The sequence below is a fragment of the Ornithorhynchus anatinus genome, chromosome 3 (assembly GCF_004115215.2).
Source record: "Ornithorhynchus anatinus isolate Pmale09 chromosome 3, mOrnAna1.pri.v4, whole genome shotgun sequence".
In the NCBI taxonomy this organism is placed as follows: domain Eukaryota; kingdom Metazoa; phylum Chordata; class Mammalia; order Monotremata; family Ornithorhynchidae; genus Ornithorhynchus; species Ornithorhynchus anatinus.
Genome location: NC_041730.1, coordinates 108,464,574 through 108,490,294, shown reverse-complemented (window position 1 = coordinate 108,490,294; position 25,721 = coordinate 108,464,574). Strand labels below are relative to the sequence as shown.

At 41.6% G+C, this 25,721-nt stretch overlaps 1 protein-coding gene and 1 non-coding gene across 3 annotated transcripts in view; one reads left to right on the top strand and one right to left on the bottom strand.

Moving 5' to 3' along the window:
- The window catches only part of PRKG1 (protein kinase cGMP-dependent 1), a 1,170,280-nt gene that overhangs the window by 168,429 nt on the left and 976,130 nt on the right, over positions 1 to 25,721 (top strand). The window lies entirely within an intron of this gene.
- On the bottom strand, positions 10,004 to 10,141 carry LOC114811005. The gene has a single exon (XR_003758690.1). It is a non-coding gene; the product is annotated as a small nucleolar RNA SNORA7 (small nucleolar RNA).

The following is a 25,721-nucleotide window of genomic DNA, read 5'->3' as shown; positions in this document are numbered from 1 at the left end:
CAAATGCCAGTATTATTATTAGTAGTATTATTAGTGTTCTTAAAAGCAAGAATTGAACCCAATGCCCAATTTATCTCCTTTAGGCTTTGAGGGGTGGAGTTAAGTATCTTTTAAAGCCACTTTGGGTCATTTGCATAAAAGATTTCTCTGCAGCCAGGAAGCACAGCTGCCTGGTTCAGAGTTCTTGTGTCCTTGAGTACCCTGGGCCTTTACTGGTAGCAGAGTTACTTGTAGAATTGGTCCTGAGAATTACTGTGGCCTGATAGATAAGGAGAACCTCATCAGATTTCTGGAGAGGGATCTGTCATCTACTGCCCCTTGGTCGTAACTCAGGCTTGTTGTCCAAAGGCAGATTGGCCCCGAGATCCCTAAGCCAATCTGAAGTCCTGGTGAGGGATGAGGAGAGTGGTCTTGTCATGTTAATTTGAGGAGATGTGCTATTAAGGAGTCACATCCTGATTGATGTGCCCAAGGAGTCCTTTTCGAACCTGGACAGGAGAGTGAAACCTGTGAAGGCAAATGGTCCTCAGAATCTTGATGGCTGCTGGTCCAGACTCTCTCAAATGAATTTTATCTGTCCCCGGACATCTGGACAAGATTCACCAGAATCACCTGATCCTGGAAGCAGCGTGGCGCAGTGGAAAGAGCGCGGGCTTTGGAGTCAGGGCTCATGAGTTCAAATCCCAGCTCTGCCACTTGTCAGCTGTGTGACTGTGGGCAAGTCGCTTAACTTCTCTGTGCCTCAGTTCCCTCATCTGTAAAATGGGGATTAAGACTGTGAGCCCCATGTGGGACAACCTGATTCCCCTGTGTCTACCCCAGCGCTTAGAACAGTGCTCTGCACATAGTAAGCGCTTAACAAATGCCAACATTAGATGGAAGAAGGATTTCAGATTCATTAGATGGAGCTGGATTTATGTGGCTGGACAAAGTCATGAGGTATCAGATGTTTGACACAGGAGTGAGCTAACTGGCCTTATCTGGGTCCCAGCACTGGGATTGATATTTGGTTCTGAGGTGTATATTTTATAACAGGATTTTGTTTTTCCGACTTCGCTAGTGAAACTTTTCCCTTCCTTTGAAGCTAAGCCCCCGGTTGGCCCTTTTCCAGACTTTGTCCTCTTCTTTGGTAAGCCCTATGTTCTCAAAGATGATGTTTGATGGCTCAATATGGGTTCATTCATTTCCTTCAATAATCTAGGATTTAAGATCTCCGAACCTGCTGATTCAAACACTTCCCTTTCTCTAAATGCCATCTCTGCTGCATCCCAGGTGTTGCTTATTCCGGTAATTAGTTGACCTTTCTTGTAAAGATTGAAGGGAAAAAAAGAGGTTTTCCTTCTTAGGTCATAAGAGAACAATAAGAAGAAATTTAATTGAAAGCTCCATGACTTGATCTCTTTCTATAACATGCACCTTTCTTTGCTTCCCAGGAGGTAGTGATTTTGTGCCACTAATTTGAACAGATGTATAACTAAACCGAGTCTAATGGATAAATATGACACACAAACTGATAGCAATTAGCAAAAGACACCCTAGAAACCTTCCAGAGTTGTTCAAAACCTACTGATGGCAACAAGACCACTAACCAAAGACATGTCCTAGAGAAAGACTCTTCAAATGTAGGGACAATTCATTAAGAGATTTAATTTACCACATTCTGCCACGTGACTTTTTTCTCAATACTGCTTTCCAACTTCACCTGTGAATGAAAAATATTTCCACTCTCTCAGTGCTAGTTAAGAAATAATTTCCAAAATCAAATACTAAACATCCCTCTGGTGTCTGGAAACACTGTACAATATTTATTTTTGAGATAGCATACAATGAATGTTTAGGAGAAAATCTGGAATCATTCAGAACTGGCAAAATCTGATAGATCAATACTTCAGCTTTAAATGAACTGCTGGTGTTTAGCCATTTTTATTTTATTCTTCAGATGGTAATTTTCACCGCAACTATAGAATAATTTTATATTGGTTGGGAAAAATTTTTTCGAGCTAAGAAGCCAATGGAAGAGCCACTTGCAGATGAGATGATATCACAAACAAGTTTACTTATTAATGAAAGCATTTTATCGCTTTGAAATGTGGAATATTGAGTTTTCGTACTGAACAGTCTCAGGGAGCCTTACAAAAGTGTCAGTAACTTACATGAAGAGTGAAACACCATCACTAATAGAGCAGCTGGATAGAATTCAATAAGCTATAGCTGTGCTTTTTGATGAGCTCATATGACAGATGTTGAAATTATGTAGAATTTCTGAGACCATAACATCCCTGGTTTATATCTTTTACTTACTTCATTAGTATTTATTAAGCCCCTACTGTGTGCAGAGCACAGTACCAGGTGTCTGGGAGTATGTACTAAGTATAAAAGACATGGTCTTTGCCAGTTGAAAATAAAATTTACTTTGAGTTTAAATGTTTTCCAGCTCTGAATAATGAACATTTGGAAAGGTGGAGGTTAACACTAAGCAAATATAAGGAATATATCCCAGCTACCAGAGATATAAGAAATAATTTTCACTGTATGTTAGGCAAAATGAGATTGTGCTCTTGTGCATATATATATACAGCTGTTTGTTTTTTCTTCCCTAAAGTTTACAGTAAATCAAGCTATGCTATCAGTAAGAATGGCAGGCAATCACATTCCTGATTCTCCTTAGCCAAGTGAAGGGCTTGTTTTTGCAAAATTAAAAAATGGAGAGATTATAAATGTAGCATGCTAATCTTAAATACAGAATAAGAAAGATATTATTAAATTTCTGAGCATTAAGAGTAGTATTTATTAAATGTTTGAAAGAGTGCAATAAGAATAAAAGATATTTATGGTCCTTGCCCTTCTGGATTTTACAATTACTTGATCCTCTAGTACATATAATGTCCTTGAGCATTGATGCTTCTAAAATTTTCATCAAATTGTTCCATGAATGCAGGTAGTGATTTTGACAATGTTCTCCCTGCTATTGTAAACTGCAGAATCTTCTGCGTCCCCTTCTATTCTCCATATTCACTCGTTCCCTTGAAGTCATTCATTCCCATGGCTTCAACTACCACCTCAATGCAGATGATACCCAAATCTCACTATGTTTTGATCCCACCTGCCTAGCCACCTACCCCAAGCCCACGTCCTGCCTCTGGCCTGGAATGCCCTCCCTTCTCAACTCTATGCCCCTGCAAAGCCTTATTGAAGGCACAGCTCTAAGAGGCCTTCCCAGACTAAGCCTCATTCATTCATTCATTCAATAGTATTTCTTGAGCGCTTACTATGTGCAGAGCACTGTACTAAGCGCTTGGGATGAACAAGTCGGCAACAGATAGAGACAGTCCCTGCCGTTTGACGGGCTTACAGTCTAATCAGGGGAGACGGACAGACAAGAACAGTGGCACTAAACAGCGTCAAGGGGAAGAACATCTCGTAAAAACAATGGCAACTAAATAGAATCAAGGCGATGTACAATTCATTAACAAAATAAATAGGGTAACGAAAATATATACAGTTGAGCGGACAAGTACAGTGCTGTGGGGATGGGAAGGGAGAGGTGGAGGAGCAGAGGGAAAAGGGGAAAATGAAGCTTTAGCTGCGGAGAGGTAAAGGGGGGATGGCAGAGGGAGTAGAGGGGGAAGAGGAGCTCAGTCTGGGAACGCCTCTTGGAAGAGGTGATTTTTAAGTAAGGTTTTGAAGAGGGAAAGAGAATCAGTTTGGCGGAGGTGAGGAGGGAGGGCGTTCCGGGACCGCGGGAGGACGTGACCCAGGGGTCGACGGCGGGATAGGCGAGACCGAGGGACGGTGAGGAGGTGGGCGGCAGAGGAGCGGAGCGTGCGGGGTGAGCGGTAGAAAGAGAGAAGGGAGGAGAGGTAGGAAGGGGCAAGGTGATGGAGAGCCTTGAAGCCTAGAGTGAGGAGTTTTTGTTTGCAGCGGAGGTCGATAGGCAACCACTGGAGTTGTTTAAGAAGGGGAGTGACATGCCCAGATCGTTTCTGCAGGAAGATGAGCCGGGCAGCGGAGTGAAGAATAGACCGGAGCGGGGCGAGAGAGGAGGAAGGGAGGTCAGAGAGAAGGCTGACACAGTAGTCTAGCCGGGATATAACGAGAGCCCGTAATAGTAAGGTAGCCGTCTGGGTGGAGAGGAAAGGGCGGATCTTGGCGATATTGTAGAGGTGAAACCGGCAGGTCTTGGTAACGGATAGGATGTGTGGGGTGAATGAGAGGGACGAGTCAAGGATGACACCGAGGTTGTGGGCCTGCGGGACGGGAAGGATGGTCGTGCCATCCACGGTGATAGAGAAGTCTGGGAGCGGACCGGGTTTGGGAGGGAAGATGAGGAGCTCAGTCTTGCTCATGTTGAGTTTTAGGTGGCGGGCCGACATCCAGGTGGAGACGTCCCGGAGGCAGGAGGAGATGCGAGCCTGAAGGGAGGGGGAGAGGACAGGGGCGGAGATGTAGATCTGCGTGTCATCTGCGTAGAGATAGTAGTCAAAGCCTCACTTTACCTCAGCTCCCACTCCCTTCTTCATTACCCTGACTTGCTCCCTTTTCTCTTCACCCCTCCCAGCCCCACACACTTATGTACATATCTGTAATTTTACTTATCTGTACTGATGTCTGTCTCCCCACCTCTAGACGATAAGCTCATTTTGGACAGGAAATGTGACCATTTATTGTTATATCGTACAAGTGCTTAGTACAGTTCTCTGCATATAGGAAGAACTCAGTAAATATGATTGAATGAATGCATAATAATAAAATTAATAATAATAATAATTGTACTTAAGCACTTACTATGTGCCAGACACTGTACTAACTGCTGAGATGGATACAAGCAAATTGTGTTGGGCATGGTCCCTGTCCCATTTGGGGCTCACAACCTCAATCCTCATCTTACAGATGAGGGAACTGATTTGCCCTAGGTCACACAGTTGATAAGTGGTGAACCTGGAATTAGAACCCATGACCTTTTGACTCCCAGCCTAGTGCTCTATTCACTATGCCATGAATAAATGCATGTGGGACTCTGGATGACCAAGTGGGGACAACAACTGGGGAAAAGGAAGGAGAAGAAAAGAGGGTTCTAGTAAAGATGAATGACATAAGAAAGACAAAGCAGGGATCACATAGCACCTGAGAGTGGTGGGGCATAGAACTTCCAGCCAACCTCTAGAAGGGGGAATGAGGAGGAATCCAGCTGGTGGAGACTATGAAGTCAAGAGAAAAAGGTCAAACTAACTTAAAACAGAGAGGACTGTATACAGTCAGTTGAGAATTTATCAATCAATAGTATTACAGTCTTTTAGGGAACATGTCTGCTAATTCTCTTGTATTGTTCTCTCTCAAGCACTAAACACAGTACTCTGCATGTAGTAAATGCTCAATAAATCCCACTGAGTGCTTACAGTGCCTACTCTGTGCAGATCACCTCAATAAATGCTTGGGAAAGTACAGTGGAGAGAAAGAAAGGAAACAGATCTTGTTTTCCCTGCAGAGTCTACTGGTTTCCAGTAGTATGATTGTATAATCCAAAATTCACTGCAGGGAGTTAACTGGGTAGTTGTAACTGTGTTAAAAAACTTAGAAGTAATGGTGGTGTTCTGTTATTAGAGTGACGTAGGTTTCAGAACAACTTGCTGTCTGAACTAAAAACTCAGGTATTACCAGAAACTTTGAGTATTTGTTTTCTCTTCAACCTTAGGTTAAGTCTTGGTAGAACATTCACTGGAATTCATTAGACAAATTCAAAGGGCTCAGAGCAATCCAGGGTTAAACATGCATATACCACTGAAAAACATATTGTAATGAAACCTTATTTCCAACAAGATGAACAAAAATATTTTGTTTCTGAAAAGCTTAGATAAGAAAGTGTTTTGCACCAGTTTAGAATGTTATGAATGTCGTGCCTATAATGGAATCAAGCTTCTGAGAGCCAAGAAATGCTAAAGGTTGTATAATGGGGGTGCCTAAAACAGGTGGTTATCAATCAATCAGTGTTTTTTCCTTGGGTTCTTATAGTATACAGAAAATTATATTAAGCTCTTGGGAGAGTACAGTACAAAGAATAGGTAGACACAATCACTGTCCTCAAGGAGCCTACTCACTGTTACTGAAACACTGTGGACGGCACTACCATCCTTCCTGTCTCACAAGCCTGCAACCTTGGTGTCATCCTAAACTCTGCTCTCTCATTCACTCCACACATCCAATCCAACACCAAAACCTGCCAGTCTCATCTTCACAACATCGCCAAGATCTTCCCTTTCCTCTCCATCCAAACTGCTACTTTGTTGGTACAGTCTGTTATTTTATCCCAACTGGATTACTGCTTCAGTCTCCTTTCTGATCTCCCATCTTCCTATCTCTCCCCGCTTCAGTCTATACTTGACTCTGCTGCCCAGATTATCTTTCTACAGAAATGCTCTGGTCATGTCACCCCCCTCCTCAAAAATCTCCAGCGGTTGCCTAACAACCCTTCATGTGAAGCAAAAACTCCTCACTATTGGCTTCAAAGCCCTCCATCACCTTGCCCCATCTTATCTCACCTCCCTTCTCTCTGTCTACAGCCAAGCCCACACACTCCACTCTTCTGGAGCTAACCTCCTCACTGTGTCTCGTTTTTGCCTGTCCCGCCAACGACCCCTGGCCCACATCCTACCTGCCCTGGAATGCCCTCCCTCCTCACATCTGCAAAACTAGCTCTCTCCCCTAGTGAGAGCTCATGTCCTCCAGGAGGCCCTCCCAGACTGAGTCTCCCTTTTCCTCTGCTCCTTTTCCCCTCCCCATCGCCCCTACTCCCTCCCTCTGCTCTACTCTCTTCCCCACCCCACAGCACTTGTGTATATTTGTACTTCTTTATTATTCTATTTATTTTATTAATGATGTATACATACCTATAATTCTATTTTTCTATTTTGATGTTATTGATGCTTACTTGTTTTGTTGTCTGTCTCTCCCTTCTAGACTGTGAGCCATTGTTGGGTAGGGATTGTCTCTATCTGTTGCCCAAATTGCACTTTCCAAGCCCTTACTACAGTGTTCTGCACATAGTAAGTGCTCAATAAATACTATTGAATGAATGAATGGATGAAAATAGAACTCATTTACACATAACTGCATGTATTTTATTCAGCATAGGTTTGAACCTCATCTCGAAATTATTAGCATCTTGCAGGTGCTTTCCCCATTAGAATGTAAACTATTTGAGGTCAGGGTTCATGTCTACTCACTTTACTGCACTCTCCCAGGTGCTTAGTATAATGCTCTTCTCAAAGGAAAGATTCAGTAAATATCAGTGATTGATTTTTAGATCAAATATTTTGTTACTTAAACAAAATTTTATTTATTGAATGGGAAATATGACGATGATATGATGAGCAACAGAGAAGCTTTAGTCCAGTCTCGAAGACATAAAAACTGAGATTGTTCTTGAAGGAAGTGATCACCAGACTTGTAGTTTGTGCTGTACTATGGGTACTCTATTAACTCTGCCATTCCTGGTCCCGTGAGGGCAGTGGCTCCACCAAGTGAGTAGGCATGCAGGAGAACAGTGCTTGGCAAATAGTAAGCTCTTAACAAATGCTATCATTATTATGGTACCTTGTGAGGTTCACACAATACGTTTTCATACAAAGCTCATTTTATCGGTTGTCTTCTCTTTCTTCTCCCCCTACATGCCAGCTTGCACACCTGGCTCCTCTTAAACCGAACCACTCATTGGACCTCAATCTCATCTTTCTCACTGCTTATGTCTTGCCTTGCTGAATTGCTTGATTGGTATTTGTTAAGCACTTACTATGTGCCAGACACTGTACAAAGTGCTGGGGTAGCTACTAGATAATTGGTCAGACACAGTCCTGTCCCACATAGAGCTCACAGTCTTCTTCCCCATTTTACAGATGAAAGAACTGAGGCACAGAGAAGTTAAGTGACTTGTCCAAGGTCACACAATAGACAAATAGTGCAGCCAGGATTAGAACCCATGTCCTCTGATTCCCAGGTGCATGCTCTTTCCACTAAACCAGGTGTCCCCCTTTCACACAGGGCAGACCACTCCTCTCCCCATCTTCAAAGCCCTTCTTAAATCACACCCCATCCAGGAGGTCTTCCCTGATTAATCTTTCATATTCATTTGATCATATTTACTGAGCACTTAGTCTGTTCAGAGCACTGTACTAAGCACTTCTATCCCTCCTCTATATCACTTACGGATGTCACTTCAGCACTTCACATTAGCTGAGCACTTGGATACTCACACCAATAGTACTTATGTACATGTCTTTGTACACTATTTCTTCTTCAAATTAGTTATTAATTTTTATGATATTAAGCACTTACTATGTCCTACATGCCAGGGTAGATACAAAGTATAAGATCAGACTGTGTCTTAAAAGGGGATCAAAATCTATCGTATCCCCATTTTACAGGTGAGGAAACTGAGTCACAGTAAGATTAGAACAGTGCTCTTGCACACAGTAAGTGCTCAATACATGTGACTGATTGAATCCTGCCCCATGTAACCTCCTTGATTGGAAAAAATAAGTACAGTGATCTCACCTAAACCTTAAAGGCAGTTGCGAAGCTCTGTTAAAATACCGAACCAGGGTGAATGAGAAACAGAGAAGGAGCAGGTAAGAAGTGAGATGGTGCAATAAATGAGAATAGGGTGGGAGGGAGGTGCAGAGGATATGAATGAAAATGAAGAGAGTGTAGAGAGTGTCTCCCTGGTACCCATGCAGGAACAACTTAAACGGAGGAGGGAAAGAAGAGAAAGAAAGTCTTTGGGTGAATGTCAGAGGAATAAACTGAATTAGCAACAGAGGGAGGGGAAAGCGAGAGGAAGAAAGGACAGAGTGAAAGGATGAGGCAGAGGAAGGAAAGAAGGAAATGCAGAGCACATTCTCTTCCCAGATTCCCAGGTTAGCATTATCCTTTTGATGGGCTAACACCCAAAGGCATCACCCTCCACTGCCTCGCTCTTAGCCCACAGTAAGTGGGCTTTTGGCCAGATGACAGCTGGGAAATGAAATCAATAGGAGTTGTTCCTGTGATCTAGTTCATCAAACCTCATAACAAAATTTGACAGATTTTTATTGACATGCATTTAAGTTTTCCAGGGCACAAGCTAAATATTTGCTGGATATAAACACCAGTAGACATTTACCAAATGTCATTTTCTTTTTAAACTTCACCAAAGGCTAAATCTCTTCATTCCTAATCCTTGTGTAGCCATGGTAATTTGGGAGAAAATGGACAAGCATGGAGTCAATCTAGACAGCTTAAAGCTGCCCTTCATGTTTTTCAATAATGATAGGGGTGAAACTAATGAGGATTTAATCTTCCCTATTTTTACTGAGAGACATAGTTCATTCACTGTTATTATGAAAACTAAATTAGGTAGAGGGTGGTCTTTACTTTTGCTGAAAGAACATTTATTTAGTTAACAGACCTTTTCTTTCTTGAACCCCAGGGTATTTTTCACTGTACCCAGGAGCAAATGATTCATCATTTTAATTTGTGACAATTTTGTGTTGGCCAAAATGTTGATGGTGTAGCTGAGATGCTGATTTTACAGATAAAAATGAAATTATACATTGTTTAATTCATGCTGATATTAAAGGGAATGTCAGCATCCAAACACAGGTCAGTACATTCTCCCAAATGTTTAGTGCAATGCTCTGCACATGGTATCCGCTCAATAAATGTGACTGATTGAACGTTTGAATAGGATTGGTAACCCCCAGGAGTCCTGAAATATGAAAGAAGTTCCACTTTAATATATTGTTGTTGTTGTCTTATGCTGTTGAGTTGTGTCCGATCCATAGCGACGCCATTGACTCATCTCTCCCAGAAAGCCCCATCTCCATCTGCAAACGTTCTGGTAGTGGATCCATAGAGGTTTCTTGGTAAAAATATGGAAGCGGTTTACCGTAGCTTCCTTCTGTGCAGTAAACCTGGGTTTCCACCCTCAACTCTCTCCCATGCCGCTGCTGCCCAGCACAGGTGAGTTTCGACTTGTATCAGATTGCTTTCCACTCGCTAAACTCTGCCCAAGCTAGGAATGGAATGGATAGGCCTCTGCTTGACTCTCCCTCCTATAACCGAGACTGGTAGAGTACTGGAAACTCTCCAGGTGAGACTTTGAGAGGTGAGAGAGGGATTATAGATTGGGAATTAAAAGGAGATCCAGAACCAAACCCCTAACAAACTTCAGCAGCATGGCCCACTTTAATATATGATGATCGGCAATTCCTTGTTTCTAGAAGACAGGCTATTGACCTCAATTAATAACTGAATTATCTCAATCACACACACATACCCATGTAAGACTGTGAACCCATTGTTGGGCAGGGATTGTCTCTATCGGTTGCCAAATTGTACATTCCAAGCACTTAGTACAGTGCTCTGCACACAGTAAGCACTCAATAAATATGATTGAATGGATGAATGAATGTAACTGGTGATAAATGCATATTAGAAACTTCATATTTTGGGGGAGGATTTCTCAGGTAATAAATCCAATAAAGCAGCTCTACAAGGAGCAGCCTTATTGCAGCACCCATGGAAAATGTGACATAATCATCAGTATTTACTGAGCACTTGTATGGAGTTCTGTACTAAGTGCTTTGGAGAAAGTACAGTACAATAGAGTGGGTAGATATGATTCCTGCTTAAAAGGAGCAGACAGTCTATATGCCAACGCCTCTACATCATCTGCTCACATCTGGTTCATCTGCTGACCAGGCTGGCTCCCCTTCCTCCATGCCAGCTCTCACCAGCCCCACTATCATAGGAGTGCCAGTCTAGAAGACATTATCTGGGTCACATTTACAAGTTGAGTAGGGTGGGAGGGCAGAGTGGCAGTTTCTGACCCAGGATGCTTTTTATCTGAAGTGGTGAGGTGCCTAGACATTGCCCCGATGAGCTCTCATACATTCTTACCATTGATATTTCTGATTTATTGCATTTCAACCAGTTTTCCTGTCACCCTGATTACATTCAAATTATTCTATGTGTCTATTCATGTAGGCTGATCTTATAGGCCAAGGATGGTGCCTTAATTGTATTAATGATAATAATAATGTTGGTATTTGTTAAGCGCTTACTAGGTGCCAAGCCCTGTTCTAAGCTCTGGGATTGATAGAAGGTTATCAGGTTGTCCCATGTGGGGCTCACAGTCTTAATCCCCATTTTGCAGATGAGGGAACTGAGGCACCGAGAAGTTAAGTGACTTGCCCAAAGTCACACAGCTGACAAGTGGCCAAGCCGGGATTTGTACCCATGACCTCTGACTGCAAAGCCCATGTTCTTTCCACTGAGCCACGCTGCTTCTCTGAGATGTTAAGTGACTTGTCCAAGGTCACATAGCTGATGAGTGGCAGAGCCGGGATTAGAACCCACAACCCTTGACTTCCAAGCCTGTGTATTTTCCACTAAGCCTCGCTGCTTCTCATAATATGTGATCATGTAAAATCACATGTGCCCCGATGAGCTCTTATGCATTCTTAACATTGATACTTTGCAATTAAACCAGTTTTCCCATCACCCTGATTACATTCAAATTATTTTATGTGTTTATCCATGTAGACTGATCTTATGGGCCAAGGATGGTGTCTCAATTGTATTATTATTATTATTAATAATAATAATAATGTTGGTATTTTTTAAGCGCTTCACATTTTCATATTTTTTATATGAGCCACATGTAGGTCGCTCTTGGTGACTTCAGTGGATTTTTCACCCAGGTCTCACAAGATTTATTCAAGAAAGATCTCTCTTCAGTCTGTGCATGGTATTCCCCTAAAATATGAAGTATTGTTGTGATTGCAAAACCTAAAACACAGCATGTGAAAATGATCTGTTTAAGGGGAGACTATTTTAATGAGAGTGCATATTACACAAATTGATGCTGCCTGAAGCTCCCACCTCCCTCATCCTCTTTTAAAGAAGTTTGCTTGCTACTGAAGAAGATTTGGAGTGGGAATGTTTGATGTAGGGAGAGGGAAGGTGGCTGGAGGATTGAGTTGCAGGACTCCTTTGTAGGATCCTTTTCTGAGTCTCTAAATGTGCCCTCCCTTGAATATCATGAGGGTCAGTTGAAGGACCCACCTCTAAACTGATTCTGCCTGCATTTCCATTCTCCCCATATCATTTTCATGAGCAGACTTTGTTACTGTCAACATTACCCTTTCATCCAACATCCTAGGAATCTCAATGAGTAAATTTTGGAGCAGTTTTGGATGACGGACCCCACCTGGGCTGACTGATCCTGAAATATAAATTCATGACAATTGTAGGGCAGTTGAAGACCTTGTCTCTGACTGGTGAGGACAACAGGACAGGCGCGAGTACCTGAAACAGTCATAGTTTGTTTAGCCATCCTAACTATCCCTAATCTCTGACTGCTTTTAGGATAGGCATTAGGTAATAAGATCTTTGAGAACAGGGTCCACCTGTCTTTACTTTTCTATATGTTCCCACATGTTCACATACAGCTGCTGATAATGAGTTATATGCTTATGTGTGTGTTTATATACATACATGTACATTCTTCCTCCATTTAGACTGTGAGTCCCTTATAGGGCAGGGATTGTCTCTATCTGTTCCCAAATAGTACATTCCAAGCGCTTAGTACAGGGCTCGGCACATAGTAAATGCTCAGTAAATACTATTGAATGAATGAATATTATGTGGTGAATAGTGACTAATATGCTTAAGCCCAAGGAACCTTCCATTTTCTAGAATTTTGTATATATATGGGAGTTTGCTCTCCCCCCCAGATTGTAAGCTTGTGGGCAGGGAGTATGACTGCTAGCTGTATTGTATCGTACTCTTCCACAGGTTTAGTTCTGTATTCTGCTCATAATAAGTGCTCATTAAGTATCATTGATGATCTAGGGGAAGCAGCATGGTGTAGTGGATAGAGCATGGGCCTGGGAGTGAGCCGGTCCTGGGTTTTAATCCTGGCCCTGCCACTTGTCTGCTGTGTGGTCTTGGGCAGATAATTTCATCAAGGTGTTTCAGTTACCTCATTGGTAAAATGGGGATTAAGACTGGGAGCCCTGAGTGGACAGGGATGCAATTTATTTGTATCCAGCCCAGGGCTTAGCACAGTGCCTGGCACATAGCCAGGGCTTAATAAATACCACAGTGATGATGATGATTGATAAAAGTTTGAGTATATATATTGAAGCATATAAAGTTACTGAAAGATAAACATTTGGATTTAGTCTGTCTTCCCCCTTTTCCTTTCTCCAAATATTAAAATGAAGCATTTGGGCCTAATATTTCTTGGTGGTTAATAATGAGAGGGGAACCTTGAACTTCTCATGGGCTCCTAACCCTAAAACACTTGAAAGAGATTTGGCTCTAAGCTGTGTAGCTTAGTGGATAGAGCACCCACCTGGGAGTCAGAAGGACCTGGGTTCTAATCCTAACTTTGCCACTTGTCTGCTGTGTGACCTTGGACAAGTTACTTAACTTTTTTGGGCCTCAGTTACCTTATCTGTAAAATGTAAAACAGAGTAAGAGTGTGAGCCCCATGTGAGGCAGGGACTGTGTCCAACCCGATTACCTCATATCTGCCCCAGCGCTTAGAACAATGCTTGGCACATAGTAAGCACTTAAGTACCATAATTATTATCTTGATTTTTATTCAGAGAGCACATGCATGCTCTCTGCATGCTTATATTCAAGCCAAGAACTGTGCTGAGGAGATTTTTTCCACCACTGTAACTGTAAGGCAAAAGTGAAATGGAGATTTATCAATAACTTGGTTAATTTGATCTGAATCTCCATTTCACTTTTGGTGGGTTAGTGTTTCCCTACAATACAAAAAGCAGCCCTTTCAGGGCTAGGATATAAAAGCCAGAGCCCTGAGCCTATCCCATTGAGGAGTCCCACTCTCCGTCCCCTAAAAACAGAGTTGAAGGGAGATGGGAGTCTGGCCATCCTCCCTTATGTCCACGCTAAATCTACCATTCACATTTCAAAAAAAGGCCTGGTAGTGACAAAGGACAAATGTTACACTCAATATGGGAAGGTAGTAAACAGCTTCAGAGTTTGCCTTTCTTCACGTTCCACTCCCTGGGTGTTACTTGGACAGAATTTATGCCCTTTTGACACATGCAAAATATGGGAAATACACCCTCTTTAAAATGGCCAATAGCCTCTCCTTTCTTTTTTATTCCTGTTCCATATGTTTCTAAGATTTAAGAGATTCATGGACAGTGTAAGAGCTGTTGAAAGAGTATTTGGGGTGGTTAGATCCAGGGGAACTCCCAAACAATCTATGGTTCATAGCATTAGAATTGCTCTTTAGAAATGTCTTAATTGAGCTTTACCCTACTTCTTATAGTGTTCCTATTGCTGTTCTTAACATGCCAGCTTTTGCCTTATGTTATTTCCAAGATTGGAATGGACAATCAGGAGAATAGACTGTTTCCACTTGACTCAATGTGAACCTGTAAACTCTCAAATGCACATTTTCTCGCACAATGTGATAAATAATGAAGAGAAAATGGTGTGAAGAACTAGCCCAGCTGGGTTTATTCTCTAGCGGCTGGACTTGGATGCAAATTCACAAAGTGTATAATTAATTATAGTTCTGTATGCCTGTATATAAGTTAGTTTTATTGACTTTTGAGCTGCACTGTTTTAAAAATGGCTTGGATCGAACTGGGAAACATACACAGAGCTCAATTTCACATTTACCAAAAGCATGAACCAAGGCAAAACTCTTACTGAATTAGGTTCTGTAGTTTCTAGAGAACAAACTGACAAGAATTTACACCTTGCCTCTGAAAGCTATACGCTCCCTCTGCGTATGTAGATGTAATTGGAAAAGAGATAAATTAACTTAATGAAAAGGACATTCCTCATGAAAGCCTTATTATAGCTTTCAAAGTTCCATAAATGATCATTATGTATAATCCAAAATATGGAAGACAACATTTGAAAATATCATAAATCAAATAGCATCTAGACCTGGAATCTTAAATATAGGGAAATATTTCTCAGTTTTAATGGATTTGCTTCTATACTATGAAATACAATAGACTCAATTCAGAATAAAAATATGCAACCTCATTTTCATATCCCTAAAACACAATTTTTTAAACTTGAGAAGTTGCCACATTGGACTTGGGCAAATCTTACTTACGGTTTTTAAAGTCTGGAACAAGGAACCCACAGATGTTTTTCTTTAAAAAAAAATCAAAATGAGACAGTGTTTCAAATGCAGCTAGCTTTTCTGGACTTTGTGGATATGATTAGAGGTATGACTATGATTATGCAGTTACCTAAGTAAGACTTGAATCAAGGTTAATGAATTTGCCCCTAAACTATTGATGCTGGCCATAAAAAAAAAACCCTCTCTATTTTCAGGATTTCTGTTCGGCATCTCTCCTGTGCATGATGCCCTAAGTGGTTTCTTTGGTCAGAACATTCAAGTCCAAGTTGCTTAAAGTAAATGCAGAGTGTCTGAATGGTTATTTATGTATGTAATGTCTGTCTCCCTGTCCACACTGTAAGCTCAGTGTGGGCAGGGAATACGTCTAACAACTCTGTTATACTGCACTCTCCCAACCCTTAGTACAGTGCTCAGCACATAGTAAATAATGGATATGATTGATTTATTGGTTGCTTAATTTATCAATCATGGCATTTGTTAAGCACTTACTATGTCCCAAGCACAGAACTAAGCGCTGGGGTGATACAACCAAATTGGGTTAGACACAGTCCCTGTCCCACATGAAGCTCACAGTCTTTATCCCTGTTTTTTACATATGAGGTAACAGGGGCCCAGAGAAGTGAAGTGACTTGCCCAAAGTCATGTGGCACACCATTTATATTGCTCATGCTTCCAAATCCATTATTGATGTTGTCTTGAAGGGACTGTGGAAAAATCAGAACTCTGCTTCATTCAGAACCTCTCTGAATGAAAGATTAAAAAAATAGTAGAGTGAGAAAACAACAAAAACTATAGAAAGCTAGAAAGTGATGGGCAAACATCTGAATAAAAAGGCTGAATAATCAACTCTATAAATCACATATAAGGCCATAGGTGTTCTTTCAGTCTGTCCTCAGAGCCCTGTCCAAGTGGCCCCTAGCTCCCTGTAAAGTAAACCAGACAAATGAAAACAGAAGTCTTCCAAGAGGTCTTCTATGACTAAGGTCCTCATTTCTTCCATTTCCCCTCCCTTCTGCATTGTGCATGCACTTGGCTCTGTACCTTTTAAGCACTTAATATTCTTCCCTCCTTATTGTGGGCAGGTAACGTGTCTACCAACTCTGTGTTCTCCCGAACACTGAGTACCGTATTCTGCACACAGTCAGCATTCAATAAATGAGATTGATTGATTGCTATCCCTACCCTCTCCTATTTCCCCTATCTCTAATTTATTTTAATGTTTGTCTCTCCCTCTAGACTGTAAGCTCCTTGTGGGCAGGGATTGTGTCTATCAACTCTGATGTGCAGTACTCTTCTAAGTGCTGAGTACTGTACTCTGCCCACACTAAGTGCTCAATGAATACCACTGATTGAATGATTGATCTGCTCTGCTCATGGATCTCCTGTAAATTCTAAACACATCACCAAAGATGCTTAACAGTCACTGAAGGAGTAATGAGGTGGAATCATTGATAGCAATATTATCTATTTGTGAGGACATGATTCTCGATGTCATTGAGAGTTTCATCCATAATGGAGTTTATACAATGAGCAACTATATGAAGCAGGAGCGTTTGAGGACTGGGGCAGCCATCAACCTGTGTGAAAGCGCATTTAAAAACACCACCAGGCTACTCTGGATTGTAATTGCCATTTGGCATGTCAAACAAAAAGAAGACATTCTTACTGTAAGCTAAAGGAGCTTACAGTCTTGTGGGGAAGATGGAGAAGCATCATGGCTTAGTGGAACGAGCCCAGGCTTGGGATTCAGAGGTCAGGGGTTCTAATCCCCACTCTGCCACTTCCCCACTGTGTGACTTTGGGCCAGTCACTTAACTTCTCTGAGCCTCAGTTACCTCATCTGTAACATGGGGCTGAAGACTGTGAGCCCCACGTGGGACAACCTGATTACCTTGTATCTATCCCAGCACTTAGAACAGTGCTTGGCACATAGTTAAGCTTAAAAAATACCATCATCACTATCACCATAAACATATTTACAGAGTAGTCAAACTGGTGAAGGTGTATTTGAACAAACATGTACAAAAGCACTGAGGATTGCCTGACAAATTCCATAATAATAATAATAATAGTGACAATAGCAATAAATTAAAAGCCCATAAATGCTAGAGATGATGAAAAGCTGTAGACAATTTAAAGTACTGGGAACTAATGAGGGAAGGCTTGCAGAAATAGGTGGGCTTCTCAGAGAGCTTTGAATGTGAAGAAATTTGTAGTTCTTAAGTTATAAGGGAGAAAGAAGTTCCTGCCAAATGAGAAGTAGGAGTAGATATTCCTGAATTTTCTGCATAGAGATGGGAGCCAAAGCCATGTGGGAAAGTGCTTATAGAGTGGGAAGAGTAAGGGACCCAGAACAGTAAGAGGATGAGAGGTAGAAGAGGAGTAAGTGAACTCAGCTGAGGAATGGTCGAAAATTAGAAAGGCAGCCAGGTTACTATCATGTAAGTAACAAAGGGGGTCCAAGAGAGTTAGGGGAATGGAAAGAGCATGGGTCTGGGAGTCAGAAGACTTGGGTTCTAATTTTGGCTCCACCACTTGTTTGCTATGTGATCTTATGCAAGTCACTTAAATTTTCTGTGCCTCGGTTACCTCTTCTGTAAAATAGGAATTAAGACTGTGAGCCTATATAAGATATGGCCTGTGTCCCACCTGATTTTCTTTTAACTACCCCAGCACTTAGTACAGTGTCTGGCACATAGTAAGTGCTTTACAAATACTATTAACAAAATAAAGGCATTTGGTAGTATGCAACTTGTTCTGAGTTTAGATAATAATGGGAGCAGAGAGAGACAGGAAGAAAGTTTGGAAGGGACTGTGGGATTTTAGGACTTTTCTTGGTCTGGGGAAGACTTGAACATGTTTAAAGGCAGAAGGGAGTGTGCCATTGGAAAGAAAGAGATTGATTTTTACCTTTCCTCCTCCTAAAGTGATTGTAGGAGGTGTGATGGAGCTAGGATCAGAAGTGCAGGTAGAGGGAGTGGATTGTTAGACTGTAAACTCCTTATGGACAGGAAATATATCTTTCGATTCTGTTCTATTGTACTCTCCCACATGCTTGGAACAGTGCTCTGCACACAGTACACATTCAATAAATATGATTGATTTAGGAAGCAGGCCAAAGACCTCTTCTTGATAAACAGATGGGAAGCTGGAGAAAGAGGATGAAATGGCAATATAATGGCAGTTAGGGTGATGGGGAAACTTTGAGAAGTTCACCTTTAAGGGCTTTGAGAAGGTCATCATGAGTTAGGAAGGGAGCTGAAAATTTGGAAAAGTTAGTGGTGGTCATGCATGCATATATGAACTGTCCAATGAGGGAGGAGTAGTGGAATTTTCAATTGGAAAACAAAGCTAAATTAAAGCATGACAAAGTAGTGGAAGTTGTTTCTGTTCTTCTTAGTCCTGCTGTAGTATAAACTTCCTGAAGGCGTGAATTATGTCATGGTCTCGTCCCACTTCCTAATCTGATGGATCAACAAAAAGTATGTGAACTGATGGCTAATGTGAATATAAGTAGAATCTTGCCTGTGCCCAAATGCCTTTTGATTTCCCAACAAATCACTCCTTGAATATTAAAATATCAAAAGTGCTAAAATAAGCCTATTGATCTGGTCCAGGAATTCAGTTCTGTTTCTGCTGAAAAATAGAGCTCTCCATGCTTGCATCAGGGGATCTCTAAGTAGCTTAGTCTCAGAATGTTTTCCTCAGAGATCAGTGGTCCAGAGGATAAGTCTGTCTTCCAGTTCCAATTTGGGCCTTAGGAATAAAGACTGTTACAATGAACCATCAAAATGGAAAAAAACCCAAGCTGAAGGCTGATGAAGGGTAATTACTGATGGTTCAGGAAAGGTTAAAGGGAAAATTGCCTTGTTGCCTGTTGTGTTAACTCTTGTTTCTATTTTCTTTCTCAGAATTTCTCCTCAGTAAAGGCACTAGGATTTCTGTCATACATGAATACAGCCATCCCAGTATAATGGTCTTCTTCTAGCAGGCTTTCATTGGATTTCAACACCACATTTCTTAGAGTTCCCTTAAGCATAGATAACCCTGTAAAGTTTAACTTGGCTTAAGTATTTTCCTTCTCTTCCATTTTAAATAATTTGACTGACTTGATTAGAGTGATTAAATCCCATTTAATTCAGCAGGAATAATAGTAGGATTTATTGGGTCCCCACTGGGAACAAAAACTCTAATAAAGACTTGGGAAGTTTGGAACAAGCAAGTGACCCAATCCCTGCCCTCAAGGAGCTTACAGTATAATTAGAGAAATAGAATTAAAGGTATTAGCAAACAGAATAATCAAAGTAAATGACTGAATGTGAAATTGAATAAACAATAATAATGGTAATGATAATAATAGCATTTAAGCACTAACTGTGTGTCAAGTCAACTATGTAGATATTAGAGAAGCAGCATGCCCTAGTGGATAGAGCAACGGTCTGGGAGTCAGAAGGACCTGGGTTCTAATCCCTTCTGTGTTGCCCTGACTTGCTGTCTTTATTCATTATTAGTAGGTTCTAATCCTGACTCTGGCTCTTGTCTGTTGTGTGACTTTGGGAAGTCACAACTTCCCTGTGTTTCAGTTACCTCAGGTATAAAATGGGGATTAAGATTGTGAGCTTCATGAGGCAACAGGCACCCTGATTTGCTTTGTATCCACCCCAGCGTCTGACACATAGTAAGTGCTTTACAAATGGCATAGTTATTATTGTTCTTAGCTCTGGGGTAGATCCAAGTGAATCAGGTTGGACACAGTCCTTGTCCCACATAAGTCTCACAGTCCAAGTGGGTTGAAGAACAGGGATTGAACCTCTACTTTACAGTCGAGAGACCAAGTGACTTACCCAAGGTAACACAGCAGGCAAGTGACAGTACTGGGTATAGAACCAAGTCCTCCCACTTCCAGGCCCATGATTTTTTCCATTAAGCCATACTACTTCTCTAATATAGATGTGGAGAATCAGTATTACTGAGCATTTATGACCTGGAGAGCGCTGTCCTAGGCATTTGGGAGAGCACAATACAACAATAAGCAGACACATTTCCTGCCCACAGTGAGCCTGCAGTCTAGAGGGGGAGGCAGACATTTATATAAGCAAATAAATAAATTACAGATATGTTTATAAGTTCTGTGGGGCTGGGAGTGGAGATGAATAAAGAGAGCAAGTCAGGGCAACACAGAAGGGAATGGGAGAGAAGAAAGGAGGGCTTAGTCAGGGAAGGCCTCTTGGAGGAGATGTGCCTTCAATGAAGCTTTGAAGTAGGGGAGAGTGTGCTAGATATGGCTAATGGGTTTATTATATGACAGGCTGATGGGAAGTAATGGGAAAAGGTGTATTGGGGAAAAATAGGCTTTCAGGAGAGGTTTAAATTTGGAACTCAATCAGTGGTTTTGATTGAGAAACCACTCAGTCCTTTTCTCCCCTCTCTCCCAAAACTTCAGTGGTTGCTCGTTCATCTCCATATGAAACAGAAAGTCCTTACCATCAGCAGGAGATGTGTCTATCAACACTATTGCATTGTAGTGCTTAGTATAGTTAGTTCTCGGCACATGGCAATGGCACTCAGTAAGTGCCATTGATTGATTGATTGCAGAGCACTGTACTAAGTACTTAGGAGAGTACACTATGTATATATATAATAGAGCATTCTGCAAAGGATTATTATTATTATCATCATTTCTGGTTATCATCATTTCTGGCCAAGTCCTTCAAAACAAGAGGAAAAACTACCTCAATATCTTCCCACCTATCCATTGTCTAAGTGGTTTAAACCATTTTAGTTGTACACGGTGAGCATTCAATAAATATGATTGACTAGTTGATGGATTGACCGATTGGAGGTGAATGCCCCAGGCAACAACAGCAGATATGACCCCCTCTTCGAGGAAATGGGAGACAACACTGTGAGGCTTGTGGGGGGGTTTGAGGCTCAAAGGGTCCATTCCTCCCCTTTGTCCTCCACTGCGCCACCCCTGCCGGAGGAGCTAGGACATAGAACTATGAGGCAAACAGGGTGTTCTGTAGCAAATAAAAATTGCTGGCCTGAAATTTCTTCCCACCATCTGTAAAGGTAAGCAGCAATAGGAGAGAAAATGTGTGGGTGGCAGATGTTCTAATCAATCAGACCAATCCTCCCTGTAGGAACTAATCAGAGGGCTGTGGCTCATTAGCTGGTCAAAAATCAACCTCTTCTTCTGGGTGGAAGGTGATCAGCTACTGAAGCCCAGTCATGCCCATAATCCAGTCAAAAGTAGCTTAGGCTTTTCACATCTATATCATGTACACCAGTAGAATAGGTAGAAAGGATCCCTGCCCACAAGAGTTTATGAACTAGAGGGAGAGACAGACATTACAGTAAATTATAGATGGAAATGTACCTAAGTACTGTGGGGCCTGGGGAGGGATAAATACCAAAGTGCTGAAGGGGCACGCCCCCAAGTATATAGGCAACAAAGAAAGGGTGTAAAGGGGAAGTGAAGGTTTAGTCGCGGTAGACCTCTTGGAAGAGATTTGATTTCAGTAGGGATTTGAAAATGGGAGAGTGATGTTCTGTCAGATAAGAAGAGGAAGGACTTCCAGACCAAAGGAGGATGTAGACATTGTCCATGGTATTTGGCATTAGGTAATGACAGATCTCTAATACACTAGCATAATATGTTTTTTTGCTGAATAGGATGTGAATAATTCCACTGAAAAGATTTGCAAGTGTGTATATATAAAAACATTTAATTCAAGAATTTTATTATTGGTACTATTTATATTTCTATTTGATATTTTAACAGTATTCAATATTTTTCTCCATGCTTTATAATATATTAACATTATTCCAGTAAGTGTATTGGATTTGGGGAACAGAATAATGACCTTTGCATTATTTCCTCTGGGTAACTATACTTAATTCAGTACTTTTTTGCTTAACACTCTTTTCTGGGAAACAATTAAAAGCGTTAACTGGGGCATAGCAGTACTTAAGGGCCATTAAAGGGACAGCATATCATCTCTTGCGGTTATCTTTCCAGAGAAGTTTCCTAATTAAATTAAGAAGCTCTATAGTTTATCTTTTTATCTGTTTGGAAACTCATTATAATTTATTTGAAGCTTGGTGAGGGGAAAACTAATTGTGCCCCTATGATGCATTCATGAGCCTAGAGTTTCCAAGGAACATGGAGCAACTGAGTCAGCTAGGACAAACACTGCCTTCTTTCTAAGACCTATAGGTTTAGAAACCCCCTTGGAAAGATTAGAGGACCAGGAAAAGGTGTACAGTAAATAGTGATTCCAATAATAATAATTGTGGTATTTGTTAAATGCTTTCTATGGCCCAAGCACAGTACTCAGCATTGGGGTAAATATAAGATAATCAGTTTGAATGCAGAATCTATCCCACACAGAGTTCATAATTTAAGGGGGAGGGAGGATAGATATTTGGTTCTCATTTTACAGATGAGTCACAGAGAAGTTAAATGACTTACCAAAGGTCACCCAACATTTAAGGGCAGAGCCAGAATTAGAAGCCAGGTTTTCTGGATCCCAGTCCTGCTTCTCATGAGTCTACCCAGTTCATACTGACCAAGACCTTTCTGGATCGGGGGAGCCTCAGTGACATGTAGTAGAGTTGAAACCACATCTCTGATCGCCAAGGTTACTGTGGAAAGTTTTACTTAGTTTTTACATGTGTGCAAGGGAGTGACACATACACACACTCATTCAATCTACTCCTCTAAGAGTCCAGTACTAGTCAGTGGCCAAAGGAACCTACTCTGCCAATCCTTCTTTTTGCTTCCAAGTGGTGCTGCCTTCTCCTGCTTTTAAGTACTGCTCTCCTGCTGCTTCAACGCTTGCTTCTCTATGTGCCTCAAGGTATGCCCTTGCTGCCTCCTGTGGGCCTCTGTCTTCAGGCCTCTGCTCTTGGTGCCCTCAGGTGCCTCAAAACAAGCACCTTTCATCTGCATTATGCATGACAGCTCTGGCTCTATGTAGCAGTCATTGATTGATCCAAGTCCATCACAGGATAGAGCAGGGAGAGAAAGTCACCCTTCCTTCCATGCTCCACCCCCTTCTCTCCCCCAGGCCCAAAATCACTTTCCTCAGATAGAACACATCAGTGCCTTGGCCAGTCTCTTCCCTTTTGTTGTTGTTTGTGGGATCACAAACAGTCACTAGTGAGGCAGTTTACTGTGGGCTCACTACACTGCTCTCTTTCCCTTAGGCTATGATACTTCTCTGATTATAATTCTAATCCTAACTGTGATTCTAATCCCAGCTCTGCCACTTGTCTGCTCTGTGACCTTGGGCAAGCCACTTCACTTCTCTTTGCCTCAGTTGCCTCATCTGTGAAATGGGGATTGACTGTGAGCACCACGTGGTAATAATAATTATGGTATTTGTAAAGCACTTGACTATGTGCCAGGCACTGTACTAAATCCTGGGGTGGACACAAGCAGATCGGATTGGACATAGTCCCTGTCCCATGTGGGGCTCACAGTCTCAATCCCCATTTTACAGATGAGGTGACTGAGGCTCAGAGAAATTAAGTGAGTGGCCCAAAGTCTCACAGCTGACAAGCGGTGGAGTGGGGATTAGAACCCATGACCTCTGACTCCCAAGCCTGGGCTCTTTCCACTGAGCTACACTGCTTCTCTTGGGATGATCTGATTACGTTGTACCTACTCCAGAGCTTAGAACAGTGCTTGGCACATGGTAAGTGCTTAACAAATACCATTATTATTATTATTATTGTTAATAATATTATCATTATTCTCAGCAGTTGCCAATCCCCTTGGAATAAACATGAAAGGACTAGTGGTTCTAGCCCACTGACAGATTGGTGCCAGGAGCAGCAGAGGAAGCAGATTAGTTCCCAATGCATTCAGCACTTGCATAAAAAATAAAGGCAGCCTGGGAAGAAATGAGTGGCTAGATTGGGGGCTGGGGAGCTTAGATACATATTTGTAGGAGCAGCTACTAATTTCATCTTGGGTAGGTAGCTTCCGGGACCCTTAAACTCCTATTAATCAGTATTTCCTTTTAAATCTTTGGAGATAGAGTGAACTCCCATCAAAAAAGAATAAAAAAAGTGCAGCCCACATCATCTAGTTCTGTGATGAAATCCCATTTTAAAATGCTTCACACGGAGGCCATGCCTGTATTATGTCCTATGGAAAATTCCCTTTTCAGTCCAACCTGCCTAGGGCAAACTTAATGATAGGTGCTAAGCTATAATTGGCAGGACTCATACTGTCTAGACAAGATGGTATTGGAGCAAAGAGCCGTTTGTCCCATTCAGAGCCTGTTCTGAGAACTCTGATTTACACAGAAAATTTTGGTATTTTCCATCATGTCTTCTCCTCCTACAGTTTTCTCCTGCTTCTTCTCCCCACCCTGGTGCTATGTCTGGCCCTCCAAACTTCTGGTTGCTGGCATCCCTTAGATAGTCTTCAGAGCCCAAGTAGCATACAGTGAGGAGAACAAAACCATAAGCACCCCCAGGCAACAACTGTCAATCAAATGGACACTTGGGCTAATCATGGAGCACACATGAAACAATGAAACATTGAGTTTTACTGTGCTAAATGAGACTAGAAGTTTTAGCATTAAATTCTGCCCTGATAGTAGCTTTGGGGAATTATCAAGGCCATAAATAAAAGTTTGGATTTTGCAAAATGTTTAACTCCTGTTAGGCTTGTCCTGTGAAGACCTGGCCATTGTCTCCCTGTTCAAGGATAGTGAGACACCACTCTTGTCAAAAAATGAATGTTTTAACAAGAGTGATAGTAATATTTCAAAGAAGGTAGAATGCCTTGTAGAAAGAGCATGGGACAGAGAGTCGGGAGATTCAGATTCTAGTCCCAGCTTCACCTCTTGCCTTTTGTGTGGCCTTGGGCAAGTCACTTAACCTCTCCATCTTCAGCTATAAAATGGGGGATAAAGAAGCTTTTCCTCTTAGACTGTGAGAGGAAGTGAGAACAGATATTTTATAGGACTGTGTCCAATCTCATTACCTTGTAATGATAATAATTGTGGTATCTATTAAGCATTTACTATGTGTCAGGCACTGTACTAAGCTCTGGAGGGAGTACAAGCAAATCAAGTTGGACTCAGTCCCTGTCCCATGTCGGGACTCACAGTTTCAATCCCCATTTTACAGATGAGGTGACTGAGGCACAGAGAAGTGGTGACTTGCCCAAGGTCTCATAGCAGAAGTGGCAAAGCTGGAATTAGAACCCAAACCCATGACCTTCTGACTCCCAGGCCCGTTGCTCTAGCCATTATGCCATCTGTCCCAGCACTTATTACGCCGACTGGCACAATATATACATGTTTAAGGGAAATGAGAAAATGATTTTTTAAAAATTCGGAAGGAAAGGCACCATATTATTCATGATACACCATGAAAAACATATTTTCTGGATTCAAGTCTGTACTGTATCTTCCTTAATTAAATGCTCAGCTTAGTATATTCACCACTAATTCTAACTAAGCCACTTTTCAACAGCAATAGGCAGATCAGCATATTTCAACAGCATCTTTGGTCCAAA